Here is an 8,311-nt window from a genome sequence, read left to right on the forward strand (position 1 = left end):
TGCTGGTTTCTCTTTGTTACAGTGGGTTGATTTAAGAGCCACATTTCCCTGACGAGATCAGGGTTTACCCTCTCTATAAAAGAGGTCTTTGGACTAGGGCTATGGCTTTTTTGCCAAACTGATTCTTTCACCCCAGGGTCTTTAAGAACAGTTCTGATTCAGAAGTTTGGACAATTCCAGAGTGTCCTCCTTTAGGCCTTTCCTACTTTAAACCCACATTTTTCTGGGGGCTGTACAGAGTTTTTTTTGGATGTGGAAGTTGGGGAGTTAGGAAATGAGCTTTAATTTTGCTAATTAGGTTTCTAAATAAGAGTATCCTTTTCATAGTACTGGATTATTCCAAAGAATACCTAGGTATTTATCAGTCAAAGGGTTACCCCAATCTTACTTACCTCTCTTTTCTTTTCTCTCTCCTCTCTCCTCTTTTTAATCTTCTCTCTTTTCTTTTTCTCTCTATCCTTCTCTTCTCTTTCCTTCTCTTATTTATTACCTATCATTCTTCTATTTATCCATCTGTCAATCATCTATGTCTATTTGTCTATCAGTTATCTGTCTAAACTTTCTCCAGGAAAAAGAGAGACTGGTGGCCCTAACTCCTCACCTGACCTCATTTTTCAGCTTCCATGAAACTTTCTGCCTTGAAGCAGATGATGGCTCTTCAGTCTGCACCTCCCACTTGGGGGGAGCAACTGGTGGTCTCACTAGAGCACAGGCTGTGGCAATACTACAATGAAGGGAACCCAGCGTCTGGAATTTTCAACAACTAGGGCTCCCAAAGAGACAGCTCCTCTCCCAACCAGCCCTGTTCATTGAACGACTTACAATGAGCTGTCCCCCAAGAAGGTCCTATTCCATTGCCCAGGCCCAGACACCTCCTGGCTAAATACTCTGGATGGCATTGGCTACTCACCTTCCTCCAGCCTTCCAGGACTACTCCCAGTACATTCCATATACAAGTTGCCTCAGTCAGCACAAGGAGTCCAAACCTACCAGATCATCGTCCTACCTTCCTGATCTCGACACTGCTTTCCACATCCCCCAAGTCTGACTCCATCTCCCATGCTTCTAAGGAAGCAAGTTTGAGAGTGTAAGTACTCTCAGACTCCTCCACTGCCCTCTCTGGAATTCCTGGTTTGCTATCAGCAAACTTTCCTGTGTCCCAGATTCTGCTCTGAATATTTGCTTCCCTTTTCTCCTCTAATTGAAACTTGGCTGTTCCCTGAGGAAACTGCTTTTCTGGAAGTTCTTTCAAATGGAAGAGTCTTTTTTTTTCACTCCTCATTTTCCTCAGGACCTGTGGGTGGATTAGGTACCTCCTATTGCTCCTACCAGTCCATTTATCTTTCTTTACATATTAAAATAAAACACCTTTATCCATTGCACTTACATCTTTAGACTTTATCACCTAATATTTTTCCTATTAATTAACACCTTCCAGACTCTCTTGACCATATCCCATTATTCTTTGATGACTTTATCATCTGGTTCATTGTTGTGCCGGTTTGAGTGTATTGTGTCCCCCAAATGCCATTATCTTTGTGGTCTTGTGTGGGGCAGGCGTTTTGGTGATGGTTGGATTTGCTTGGAATGTGCCCCACCCAGCTGTTGGTGATAATTTTGATGAGATGTTCCCATGGAGGCTTGGCCCCACCCATTCGGGGTGGGCCTTGATCGGTGGAGCTATATAAATGAGCTGACTCAAAGAGGAAAGAGAGTGCAGCTGGGAGTAATGTTTTGAAGAGGAGCAAGCTTGCTAGAGAGGAACGTCCTGGGAGAAAGCCGTTTTGAGGCCGGAGCTTTGGAGCAGATGCCAGCTGCCTTCCTAGCTAACAGAGGTTTTCCGGAGGCCATTGGCCATCCTCCGGTGAGGGTACCCGATTGCTGATGTGTTGCCTTGGACGCTTTGTGGCCTTAAGACTGTAACTGTGTAGCGAAATAAATCCCCGTTTTATAAAAGCCAATCCATCTCTGGTGTTTTGCATTCTGCAGCATTAGCAAACTAGGACAGATTTTGGTACCAGAGAAGTGGGGTGCTTTTGCTGCTGAGTTTGCAAATACCAAACATGTTGGAATGGCTTTTTAAATGGATAAGGGGGAATTTCTGGAAGAGTTGTGAGGAGCTTGATAGAAAAGGCCAAAACTGCTTTAAAGAGACTGTTTGTGGAAATATGGACTCTAAAGATACTTCTGATGAGGACTTGAACAGAAATGATGAATGTGTTGTAAACTGGAAGAAAGGCGATCCTTGTTTTAAAGTGGCAGAGAATTTGGCAAAATTGAGTCCTGGTGTCAGATGGAAGGAAGAATCTGGAAGCAACAACTTGGAATACTTAGCTGAGGAGATCTCCAGACTACGTGTGGAGGACGTATCCTGGCTTCTCCTTGCAGCTTATAGTAAAATGTGAGCAGAGAGAGATAAACTTAGAACTGAACTCGGGTTCAAAGAAACCAGAAGTTGATGGCTTGGAAAATTACGGGCTTCCAGTGGGTAGAATCCCAGAAGCTACAGCCCAACCTGAGGACAAGCCAAGATTGGATAAGGAGTTAAGCAGAAAGGATTTGTGGAAACTCCTATTGTCTGATGGCTTTGACCCCTGCATGCTTCATGCAAAGCCAACAGAATTTTTGCGAGATCTTTATAGACGGAGCCATTGCCGGTCTGGACTGGAGGAGACAGACAAGGAAAAAATTAAAGGAAAAATCTCTTCAAAGACAGAGCCATGGAGGTTGAGGTCTGGAGTCAAGAGGTTTAGGGCTGGGAGAGCGGAGCAGCCCACATGCATGGAAAGGGTGAGTTTGCCCTGGAGGTCGAGGGCGGGCTTTCCGCCTCGATGCTCTGGAAGAGTTTTGCCACCTCAGGTCCCAAAGAGGTTGGAGCACATTCCCAGGGAATTGGGGAGAGCCTGGCTGCCACCACACTGTTCTGAAGGGGTTGAGCGTGTGACCTGGAGATGGAAGGGAATCCGGGAGCTGCCCCGATGTTTGAGGAGGGTGGGGCCGAGAAGGTGGTCTCCCCAATGTGTGGAAATGTTGGAGCACTCACCTAAGTGTTTGGAGAGGAACGGGCTGCAGAAAAGGCCCTTGGGAAGGGTTAGGCTCCCACTCTCTCAAGCCCCAAGGATGCAACATTGTTCTGTAAATGACTCTCGGACTTTGAAATCTAATGGACTTTGTCCTGTGGGTTTTAGGAACTGTTTTGCTCCTGTTAACCCTGTTTTCCTTACTGTTTCTCCTTATGGCAATGGAAATGTTTATCCTATGAATGTCTCTCCTTTGTATATTGGAAGCACATAACTTGTTCTAGGTTAACAGATCCACAGCTAGAGGGGAATTATGCCTTAGAACTGACCAAGCCTAAACTGATTTTGATGGGATTTTGTACTTAACTTTTGTTACTGAAATGATTTAAGTTTTTGTGATATTGTGATGGAATGAATGTATTTTGTATTTGGAAAGATAATGTCATTTTGGGGTTCAGGGGGTGGAATGTGCCGGTTTGAGTGTATTGTGTCCCCCAAATGCCATTATCTTTGTGGTCTTGTGTGGGGCAGGCGTTTTGGTGATGGTTGGATTTGCTTGGAATGTGCCCCACCCAGCTGTTGGTGATAATTTTGATGAGATGTTCCCATGGAGGCTTGGCCCCACCCATTCGGGGTGGGCCTTGATCGGTGGAGCTATATAAATGAGCTGACTCAAAGAGGAAAGAGAGTGCAGCTGGGAGTAATGTTTTGAAGAGAAGCAAGCTTGCTAGAAAGGAACGTCCTGGGAGAAAGCCGTTTTGAGGCCGGAGCTTTGGAGCAGATGCCAGCTGCCTTCCTAGCTAACAGAGGTTTTCTGGACACCACTGGCCGTCCTCCGGTGAAGGTACCCGATTGCTGAGGTGTTACCTTGGATGCTTTGTGGCCTTAAGACTGTAATTATTTAGTGAAATAAACCCCCGTTTTATAAAAGCCTATCCATCTCTGGTGTTTTGCATTCTCCAGCATTAGCAAACTAGGACAATTGTCTTTGTTTCCTCTCTTACTCCTACAATTAATCTTGTCATTTTTATAATCCTTGTAGATGATCCACCCAATACCCAGCTCTAATTTTTTTCAATTTCTCTACTCCAATAATTCCCTCCACTCCACTGCAGCCATCCACACTCATGGTCATGCCATAGACATTATTGATAGTTATTATCAAAAGCTTTCCTCCTTCAAAATCTCTGGACTGTAAGCATTAACCCACTCTCTGATCACCACCTTCTCGTGGAACTGTCCTTTGACCCCATAGAGACATTTAATCCATTGACTCGACTGATTTTTTTACTTTCCCTCACCTTTGTGTTATCACTTACCTTCTTGACCAACTAGGCACTTTAGTTACTTCCTTATGGAAAATCTGAACTTTCTTGTCCCTCTCCCTCCATTGAATTCATCTGGAAAAAACCCAACACTTGTGAAACCTCGTTATCCTCCTAGTCTCTAACCGCACCTGAGCAACTAAAATTATTAGAGAAAATTCATACAACCATGATGACTGGGTTTACCTAAAAATTTCCATCCTGAATCTCAAATGGTGTCCAGTGTTTCCAGACAACCCTGCTACACTTCCCTTATACATTCACTTGCCTACACTGCAGAATGACCTCTCTTCTCAAACCTCCATCCCTTCATCCCAGTTATACTCAGCCAATGATCTTAATCAATTAAATGCAATTAGATAAGAATTACACCATCTATCCATCACCAAAACCTACCATATATTTGACTTTTCTTTCTGTTACATTGCAAGTAGTGTTTCTGCTCCTAACATCCAACCCCTCCGTTGGCATCTTGGATCCCATCCATTCTTGTTTACTCAAGGATTTCAATACTGCAGTCCCCTTTCTCCTATGTTATTGGTTTTTTTCTTGTCATTGAATTATTCCTAACAATATGCAAAGATGTCTTATTAATCATCTTTAAAAATAAACCTCCCTTGGCTTCACATCCCCCTTGTATATTCCTTTTCTCTCCCTCTCTTCATGTACTCTTCAAAATATTTGTTTATATTTCCTGTCTCCACTTTCTGATTTCCTGTTCTTTCCTTTTATAAACCCATCTCCTGTGCACTTTTGGTTCCCACCACTTTGCTGAAATAGGTTTTATCAAGCACATCAATAGCATTTCCAAATCTAATTGTCAATTCTCTGTGCTAAACTTACTCAATCTCTCTAGCATCGACCCAGTTGACCTCTCCTTTCTTTTTGAAAAAAATTTTTTTTTGCTCTAAGAGCACATTTTCCTCTGGATTTTCTCTGATTTTCCTCCTATGCTATTGGTTTCCCTTGTCAGTCTTTTGCTTGTTCCTGTTCTCTATTCATCCTCTATGTTGGAATGCCCCAGAATTGGGAGCAAAGACTCTGGAGTCAAATTTCTTGGTTTCAAATTCTGACTCTGTCAATTCCTAGCTATATGACCTTGGGAAATTCACTTCATTTCTCTCTTGCAAAAAATGGGGAAAAAAAATCATAGTACCTGCTTCTTAGAGTTGTTGTCCCTGTGTCCAGTTGGGCCTAAAGGTGGTCCCTGGACCTTCCTATTTTATGAGACAATAGGTTCTTTTCCTTTACCTAAGATAGTTTGAGTTAATTTATTTTCAGTTCTATCTAGTGTTATTAATACAGCTTCTTTCTCTTCTGGTCCAGACCTCACTACTGCAATATCCTCAATATCACTCTTATCACCCATTCTTCTCTCTATAGTTAGTAAAACTTTTACAAACATAAATCTGTTTTTGTCACTCCTCTGCCCACAACCCTTAATGGATTTCCATTGCTTTAGGTCAACAACCAAGTCCTAGCACAGTGTATAAGGTTCTTCATAATCTGGATCCTGCCCCCTTTGCTGGGCTTACCCATTTGCTGCTCTTTCTGCTCAAGCCTTGGTGGTCTTCATTCAGTTCCTTAAATATATCACCTTCCTGCTCTTGTCCAGGCCTTCAGACAGGCTGTTTCTTGCCTTGGAAACTCTTTCCATCTCTGTCATTTCTTCCCCTTATCCTCCCCTGGCCACTCACCTGGCATACTCTTCTTTATCCTTCATCTTTTAACTTAGGTGTCACTCCAAGAATATCATTAGAATGGAAGCTCCGTGGGGGCAGGGAATTTGTCTATTTTGTTCACCATTGAATCCCCAGTGCAATGTTCAACAGTGAATGTTGAATGAATGAATGCAGGAGGGAGGCCTTTACCAACCCCTGTCCAGATCAGCTTTCTTATTATTTATCCCCATATCTTTACTTTCACAGTATGCTTCACCCTTGTAATTATTTGCTTAAAATCTGTTTTCCCTGCTAGATATAGACTCTGTGGTGACAGATTTCTATCTGTCTTGTTCACTGTGGTATCTCCAGCATCTAACGCAGTGCCTGGAACATAGTAGGACCATTTGTTGTAGTTGAATAAATGAGCATATCAGGAGAACCACAGTGAGGGAGAAACCAAGCCATCTGGAGCCAGGTTTCTACCCAGGGAATATTGCCTAAAGGTCAATGTAGCATATGTGGCACAGTTTCTGGCTTTGCTTTCTGTAAGTCATCTTAGCCAAGTCATAACCTCTCAGGGTCTTAGTTTCCTTGTTGCTAAAATTTGGTGTTTGTCCTTGACTTGACCTCCTGTTGGGGTTCTTGAGAGAATCAAATGATGAACTTTGTAGAGGCCCTTCCAATGTAACGAATTGCTCAGCTGCCTTTTGCCTGCCACAGTCCTGGGCTCTTCCTCTGGGCTCTTCCTTGAGGTGATTGATGGGTTTGCAGTCCATGCCAGGAGAGACTTGTACTCTTCCCCATCACCTCACCTCCATGGTCAGATGTAACCCAGCTGCTGTCATTCTTTCTCTTACTCTGGAGATACTTATGCTGCATTGTTCTTTAAATGGATGGACCTTAAAGCCTTTGTTAAGTTGCTGCATGTCCTTTATGTCTGTATTTATATCAGATTGTAAGCTCCCAGAGGAGTAGAGCAAAGTTGTTCACTGTCATTCACTGTTCTAAATTTCATGCAGTGAGAAGGTTTATCCTCATGATGATGATGATGAAGAGGAGTTGGAAGATTTTTCTTTCATCATAGCAAAGGCAACTGCTGAATTATATGGGCTTCCACTTAGAATCTTCTGGATGGTCTCCTCTTTTTCACTTGAATACCTTAATCCCCTAGAGTGAAATGTGGGATAGAAAGGTAAATGGTCTGAAAACAATTGTACTGTATTACAATCACTTTGACTATGAAAATAAAACAAGCCAAACCTAGTTTTTCTTGCAGTCTTTAAATCCAGATAGTAGTAAAATTGATGTTTCAATTCTGTTTGTGAAATGCTTTTATTTTTAAATTGGGAAGAACCACAGAGCCAAAAATTGTCTGAAGTACTAGGAAAGCCTAGTGAGATTTCTTTATGAGTGTTATTAATAAGGACTTGGTATTTTAATGTGAATTTAGAGAACTGTATACAGCAACTGCAAATACATGCAATAGTTATGAATAATAAGGGTCCTGATGCCAAGAAGCAACATTCTACCTCATTCCTAATATAGAGATGGCAGAGAACCAGCCTGGACAAGGCAAGGAAAAGAGAAATCTGGACAAAAATAGAGACTATTTGGGTAGCCAAACTTAATTTAAGTTCTTTTTAAACTAATTATGAGTGAGTTTGGAATTAGAAATTTAGCATTAGAACTCCATTTGTATTTGGCATGTAACTATTTACATTAATTATACAGTAAAACATTTATGGTTCTCATTCTATAAAGTAGGTTATCATTTTCAACAAGTCTGTCTTCACAAAGTTCTGAGATTAAGAATCATGTAAAATCTTTTTATAAATAAATATCTGGATTGTAAGGATCCAATTTAATTAATTAAACTCAAAACTGAGGGGTCCAGAGTGGTCCAAACCAAGTAAGAAACACCCACCCACCTCACCCTTTACAGAATACTTAATTGGCAAAGCTTATTTCTGACTGGATCTACTCTATGTTTTTGGAAAAATCATGGAAATACATCAGCATCTATATGTTATGAGCAGTGTATCAGTTAAGTCTCTTTGGGTTGCAAGTTTAAAAAGCTCAACCTAAATGGTTTTAACCAAAGAGGGAATTTGCTCACTTTTATAACTGGCAAATTCAGTGGTGAGTCTGGCTTAACAGTTGCTTGAAGCAGGGGCTCCAGCAATACCTCCAGGACCAGGGCTCATCTCAGCTTCTCTTTCACATGTTGGCCTCATTCTTAGACAGGATCTCCCCTCATAGTTTCAAGAAGGCTGAGGTCTTCCAAGACTCTACACTTCCAAGA

At 42.0% G+C, this 8,311-nt stretch overlaps 1 long non-coding RNA gene across 1 annotated transcript in view; it reads left to right on the forward strand.

The window, feature by feature from the left end:
• LOC119528819 overlaps positions 1 to 7,176 on the forward strand; it is a 47,487-nt gene extending 40,311 nt beyond the window's left edge. Inside the window, exon 5 of the long non-coding RNA XR_005215768.1 lies at positions 7,029 to 7,176. This is a non-coding gene — a long non-coding RNA (uncharacterized LOC119528819). The remainder of the gene's footprint in view (positions 1 to 7,028) is intronic.
• The last annotated feature ends 1,135 nt before the right edge of the window (positions 7,177 to 8,311 follow it).

Source organism: Choloepus didactylus, chromosome 3 (assembly GCF_015220235.1).
Source record: "Choloepus didactylus isolate mChoDid1 chromosome 3, mChoDid1.pri, whole genome shotgun sequence".
Taxonomy (NCBI): domain Eukaryota; kingdom Metazoa; phylum Chordata; class Mammalia; order Pilosa; family Megalonychidae; genus Choloepus; species Choloepus didactylus.